The 7,125-nt window shown below is 40.5% G+C and overlaps 1 long non-coding RNA gene across 2 annotated transcripts in view; it reads left to right on the top strand.

Annotated features, from left to right (window-relative positions):
* Positions 1–5,898, top strand: part of LOC117064144 — a 67,968-nt gene extending 62,070 nt beyond the window's left edge. For both annotated transcript variants that reach the window (XR_004429283.1, XR_004429282.1), the window contains exon 4: positions 5,196–5,898. This is a non-coding gene — a long non-coding RNA (uncharacterized LOC117064144). The remainder of the gene's footprint in view (positions 1–5,195) is intronic.
* Positions 5,899–7,125: the final 1,227 nt, after the last annotated feature.

Raw genomic sequence — 7,125 nt, forward strand, 5'->3', positions numbered from 1 at the left:
TTATCATCATTCTTTTGAGGTGGAATACAGGATAAAAGCTGCAGAGACAGAGTTGGTCAAGTCTTTCCAGCTGGAAAATCTATAAGAACAGAAATCAAGATGGCTTGACACGAGAATTAACATGCTAAATGCACAGAATTAGCAACCTCTGTGGAATCACTGGAGATGGCACTACCTTTAACATTGAGCTGTAGTTAGCGTCCTACCTTACTCCAGCTCTGCTGTCAACTCCTCGAGAACAGAATTTTTTTAAATTAATTACCTGTGTTGCATACCAAGTTATCCTAAAACTTAACATCTTAAAACAAGATACATGTACTATCTTAGTTTCTGTGAGTCAGGAAGCTGGACACAGCTTAACTGGGTCCTTTTCTCAGCATTTCGCAAGGCTGTAATCAAGATGTTGGCCGAACATTTGGTCTCATCAGAAGGCCAGACTGGGGAAGAATCTGCTTCCAAGTTCACATGGTAGTTGGCAGGATTCAGTTCTTCATGGACTGGTGAATTAAAGGGCTCAGTTCCTAGCCAGGTGTGCTTCTCCAATAGGAAGTCTGCTCCACCAAAGTGTACAAGCCAAGAAAGCAATAGAGAAAGAAGTCACAGTCTTTTCTGACCTAATAAGGAAGTGACATCCCATCCCCTTTGCTATATCTTATAGGTTAGAAGCAAGTCACTAGGTCTAGCCAACAGTCAAGAGGAGGGGGTTTCTTACATAAGGCCATGAGCACAGGGAATCATTGGTGGCCGTCTTATAAGTCTGCCTATCATGTGTTCTTACCACCTGGCTCGATAATATTTGTTATTTTGAATGCTTATTATTCTCAAGACAACAAAACAAGTTGAAAGATTACTCTACAGCAACACAAATATCAGATTTCAGAGGGGGCAGACCATGAATAGGAGAGTTTGGGGTTATAAATTTCTTTTTTTTTTTTTTTTGAGACAGAGTCTCACTTTGTCACCCAGGCTGGAGTGCAGTGGCACGATCTCAGCTCACTGTAAGTTCCGCCTCCCGGGTTCATGTCATTCTCCTGCCTCAGCCTCCCGAGTAGCTGGGACTATAGGAGCCCACCACCATGCCCAGCTAATTTTGTTTTTTTTTTTTATTTTTAGTGGAGACGGGGTTTCACCATGTTAGCCAGGATGGTCTTGATCTCCTGACCTTGTAATCCACCCGCCTCAGCCTCCCAAAGTGTTGGGATTACAGGCGTGAGCCACTGAGCCTGGCTTTGGGGTTATAAATTTCATACTCTTTAGCAGACAAGTCCACTATGAACCCAGTCATGTACTAATAACTAGACTGTGAGCTCCGTGAGGGCAAGACTATATCCAATATCTCGACATCTTCAACACTTAGTGTACCCTTCCCTGACACATGAAAGAAACTTAGAAAGCATTAAAGGGATTGAGGAATGGTCTAGTGAATGACAAATCTATCCCATGTCCCAGGGTACACATTTAACAAAATATTATGAAATTTAGAAAGTGGTCATAAAAAGGGGAAATTTACTATTGCAGGAATACTTTTCTTTTCTTTTTTTTTTTTTTCCAGATGGAGTCTTGCTCTGTCACCCAGGTTGGAGTGCAGTGGCACTATCTCAGCTCACTGCAACCTCCACCTCCCAGGTTTAAGCGATTCTCCTGCCTCAGCCTCCTGAGTAGCTGGGATTACAGATGTGTGCCACCACACTTGGCTAATTTTTGTATTTTTAGTAGAGATGGGGTTTCACCCTATTGGCCAGGCTGGTCTCGATCTCCTGACCTTGTGATCCACCTGCCTTGGCCTCCCACAGTGCTGGGATTGCAAGTGTGAGCCACCGCACCCAGCTTATTTCAGGAATACTTGATTAAATGAATGTCAACAAGGCTTTCCCCATGTTGGCCCTGCCTATCTTCATTTTTCAATAATACTTTTCAAAATGCAAATCTGAGAAAACCTATAATGTGGACAAATAGAAACTGTATCCAGTAAAATCCGCACTTGCCAGGGCAGTCGCATGAGCCTTTAGAGCCCAGACATTGGGCAAGTAGAATGTGAATCTAGGTTTATCTAGTGAGGTCAACCAGCAGGCATTTAGAAACTGCATATGCTCTGGGGAGTAGTGCCCACAGAGATTCAGAGTCGAAGTTCAGCAGAAGAGGAAATTCCTGTGAAAATTTGTGTAAATTTGTCCTCTCTATATAAGGACAGCTATAAAATTTTGTAAGCTCTTAGAAGTCTGGGACTTCAGTGGGTTTAAGAATGTGTCCATTGTTTTAGCATTTACCTCAGAAGAAATGCTGGTTAGAAAAGGAAGTTCAACCATTGTGGAAGACAGTGTGGCGATTCCTCAAGGATGTAGAACTAGAAATACCATTTGACCCAGCAATCCCATTACTGGGTATATACCCAAAGGATTATAAATCATGCTGCTATAAAGACACATGTACACGTATGTTTATTGTGGCACTATTCACAATAGCAAAGACTTGGAACCAACCCAAATGTCCATCAATGATAGATTAAGAAAATGTGGCACATATACACCATGGAATACTATGCAGCCATAAAAAAGGATGAGTGCATGTCCTTTGTAGGGACATGGATGAAGCTGGAAACCATCATTCTGAGCAAACTATGTCTAGGACAGAAAACCAAACACCACATGTTCTCACTCATAGGTGGGAATTGAACAATGAGAACACCTGGACACAGGGTAGGGAACATCACATACTGGGGCCTGTCGTGGGGTGGGGGGAGTGGGGAGGGATAGCATTAGGAGATACATCTAATGTAAATGATGAGTTAATGGGAGCAGCACACCAACATGGCACATGTATACATATGTAACAAACCTGCACGTTGTGCACATGTACCCTAGAACTTAAAGTATAATAAAAACAAAAAAACAACAAAAAAGTATAATTGACAAAAAATTTTTTAAAAGTATAAAAGTGAAAGAAAAAATAAATATTTTTTTTTTTTTTTTTTTTTTTTGAGACGGAGTCTTGCTCTGCCACCCAGGCTGGAGTGCAGTGGCCGGCTCTCAGCTCACTGCAAGCTCCGCCTCCCGGGTTCACGCCATTCTCCTGTCTCAGCCTCCGGAGTAGCTGGGACTACAGGCGCCCGCCTCGTCGCCCGGCTAGTTTTTTGTATTTTTTAGTAGAGACGGGGTTTCACCGTATTAGCCAGGATGGTCTCGATCTCCTGACCTCGTGATCCGCCCGTCTCGGCCTCCCAAAGTGCTGGGATTACAGGCTTGAGCCACCGCGCCCGGCCAAAATAAATATTTTTAAACATGCAAAATTGTTAAAAAAGAAAAAAGAAAAGAAAAGGAAATTCATTTATTAAGAGAAATTACTCCTTGGTTTCATAACTAATATACATACGCTCATTCATTCGTTCTTTCACTTCTTCCTTCTTTTCCTCTCTCTCTCTTCTTCTTCTTTGTCTTCCTTCCCTCTTTCCTTTCCAGCTTTCTTTCAATACACATATGTACTGTTTTACTGGGATATTCCATAAAAATGATAAACATATTCTGAGTGTTTCTCTTATTTTTAAGCAAAATCAGTATTCACAAAGATAGCCTACTTGCATAACCCAATTAAGCCTCAGTTGGAGTAAACTGATTTTTTTTTTTTTTTTGACACAGGCTTTCATTCTGTTACCCAAGGTGGAGAGCAGTGGCATAATCATAGCTCACTGCAGCCTCAAACTCCTGGGGTCAAGCGATCCTCCCACCTCAGCCTCCTAAGTAGCTGGGACTACAGGTGTATGCCATCATACCTGGATAATTTTAAAATTTTTTGTAGAGATGGAGTCTCACCATGTTGCCTAGGCTGATCATAAATTCCTGGCCTCAAGTGATCCTCCCACTTCAGCTTCCCAAAATACTGGGATTACAGGCACAAGCCGCCATGCCTGGCCAATACTTTTAGTAGATAATTTCATATTGCGTTTCATGACTCTTCTTATTTAGATACACCATGACACTTGTTACTGGAGGCTTTTAGCTGAACTTGGAATTTCTGTAACCACTGTACATGTTTATTAAATGATGCTAACCCTACTACTTTCCATTCCCCTGCGTCATATGCTTACACAAAGTCAAACTGGCCTGCTATGGTTATCTTAGAAGCCAGCCTTTCACAGCCTGCTGTAGGTATGGTCCCTGAGAAAGTAAGGGCAGACTCTCTTTCCTTTGACAAATTTGTCTATCACCTCTGTCTTAGGAGGAGTGATTTCCTGATTCTATACATGTAAGATATTTGTGGAAAGTCACAAACATCGCCGGCCATTTCAACATTCTTATTCCGTTTTGGGTGACTTAGACCATACATATTAACACTAGCATTCCTTAGATGTTGATAGATGAGTAAGAATCAGATTGTGCACTTCATAACGACAACGGGGGGGTGGTGGGGGGGTTCCCAAGAACTACGGATACTGCAAAACAAATCCCTTAAGTAAATAGTGGAAAATGATCGTTTATTTTAAGCCCTTTGAGAAGTTGAAAAATGATGCAAAAGGAAAGAACTCGTCTGTTCTTAGTCAGCTTTTGACCTTTGACTATATAAACATAAGAAACACATGAGCTAGAGCTAGGTAACTAAGCAGGACCTCTCTGCCAGCCAGATGAACAAAATGAATCTTCTCCTTAAGGTTTATAGAGACGTACTAGAGCAACACTACACAAAATTATCACACTTAATAATTTATTCATGAAGAAGGCAGTTGCTAAGATCTTGGCATTCTCAGGAACTTTTTACTTTTTAACCTATAAAATGAGGAGATTGGACCAGATGTTTTCTAGTCTTTCCTGCTCTAAATGTTGACACCAGGGCCCATCAAGTCAGGCTATCTCAGAATCCACACAACAGTTCCTGTCCTTCCACTGCCCTGATAGCAAAAGCCCCTTATTATCTGGGTTGAAAGTTCTATCGTATGTCATCTTGCCATTAGCACACAACAATTAACACACACAGTATGCGAGGTCCTGCCAAAAGCATCCACAAAGGACGATGAAAGCCTCGGCACCAACATCACGTGCCTCTGTTACTATGCACTGAAATGACCTGGCAGGAAGTGGGCCCCAGAGGAAGAAGGGGAACAACGTCTCCTGTAGCCTTTATTATCAGAATCTGTTTAGGTTTGTTGTGTGCCACCTTGACCTTCTAGCTGCTCTCTAGCAATGCTTATCTTTCATTTCTTTCAGGTGAAAACGTACTTCCAAGAAACCCTATTTATGGCAAATTCCTGTGTAATCTTCAAGTGTTACATGCCTTGTGACATCTGACATCCCCAGTAAGCCTTTGGGATTCCTTCCTCTTTAAGTTCCCGATTCATGTTGCACATACGCTATAATCTTTTCCCTGCTAGCATGTAAGGTCTTCCCAGGAAGGGCTATGTCCCTTGCCTTTGTATCTCCAGTGCCCTAGTGCCTGGCATATAAGAGGAGCTGAACATATATTTGCATAGTAAATGCATCAATGAAAGTCTTTTCTGACCAATTTCATCCTGCTCCGACCACTCTTTCATTATATAGCTTAGACTATTTACATCTTGCTATACAAGCATATGCAGCAAACGAACCACTGAGATGCATTATGATTTTTCTTAGTTAAGGAACATTTTAATGTGCAAGAAAATTGACTATTTAAAGAAACTTTATATGAATATTTTTGTAACTGGTCAAGGAAGACATGAATTCAAATATTTACAGGGATTTTAAGGAGCAGTCTGAGGGAGGGAGTCCAGAGCTATTCTGTCTAGAATGAAAACTGCCTGAAGAGTCTAAGAACTGGCCTGTTTGCCTCTTCTCAGCCCACACTCCTCAATACCCTAAATTCAAACCTGAATAAAAATTAATAGCAGTCAAAAGAAGTATACTCTAAAGAGGTTTACATCCACTAAGAAGAAACGAGTATAAAAGAGAATTATTAAATTTTTCACTTTTGTTTTTCCTTTATTAGACGATTTCTCAAAATGAACATAGCTTTATTTTTTCTCACCATAAAACAGCATTTGTTAGTTGAAATAAAATCAGGCAATACAAAAAGCATAAAGAAAAAAATGAAAATTACCTTTAATCACATCACTCAGAGAGAACTCTCATTAACATTTTACCTTTCCATATTTTTTCCTATGCATATACAGAAAGTGTAGTAATGTTATACGTGATGTTTTGTCATCTTTTTTTTATTAAGCTGCCACACATATGGGCATCTTTTCTTTACAATGAATATTGATCTTCATTATTATTTTTAAATCTGCCGAGCAATATCCCATTGTATGGCTGTACTGTTATTTAATAAATTCTCTGTTGATGTCATTTACATAGCTTCCAGGTTTTCAGTATTACAAATAATACCGTGATAAACATTTTTGTATACTTTTTCAGTTACTTCCTTGGGATAAATTCATATTAAGAAACCGAATACATATTGCCAAATTACCCTCTCCAGAGGCTGATTTTATCACACTCCTACCATGACCAATGAGAGCATGTAGCTCCACAACAACAGTGATCAGCAATCTGCAAATCTATCAGGCAAGAATTACATTCATTGTTGTTTAGTTACTTTGACTACTTGCTAGGGAAGCATGGATCCAATTCTGACAGAAAATTTCACTTCAGCCACGGAAGCTGCTAGGATCAGTCCCATGTTGGGGAAGTAACGAGCGATGTGAATCTGATAATGGTTTAGGCGACGTTCTGCTTATGTTATTTTTTTAAAACACTCTGTTCTTAAAGTCTATATAGTTAAGTTACTGGCTGTTTTGATTTTCATTTTCCCTTTTGGTCTTGCATATGCAAGAATAACTTGAGAAGAATCCGGAAGAATCATGCAGAACTCCTTGGCCAACCTCATGTCCCTGCTCACCTCAGTGTGAAATGGGTCTAACACTTCAGTTTACCAACGTGACCAGATCATTCTTCTTTACACACTCCAATTTCCTGCTGGAAATACTCTCTCTCTCTCTCTCACACACACACACACACACACACACACACACACCCAGCAGTAACCTTATCCCATTTTTCCCTTCCATTGAGTTTTGACTTTATACCAACTGGCTCTCAGTTCTTCCTGTAAAGCAGGACTGGGCCTGCAGCTCACATTTTTCATTAGAAAACCCAGCAA

Source organism: Trachypithecus francoisi, unplaced genomic scaffold (assembly GCF_009764315.1).
Source record: "Trachypithecus francoisi isolate TF-2019V2 unplaced genomic scaffold, Tfra_2.0 Lachesis_group19, whole genome shotgun sequence".
Lineage (NCBI taxonomy): Eukaryota > Metazoa > Chordata > Mammalia > Primates > Cercopithecidae > Trachypithecus > Trachypithecus francoisi.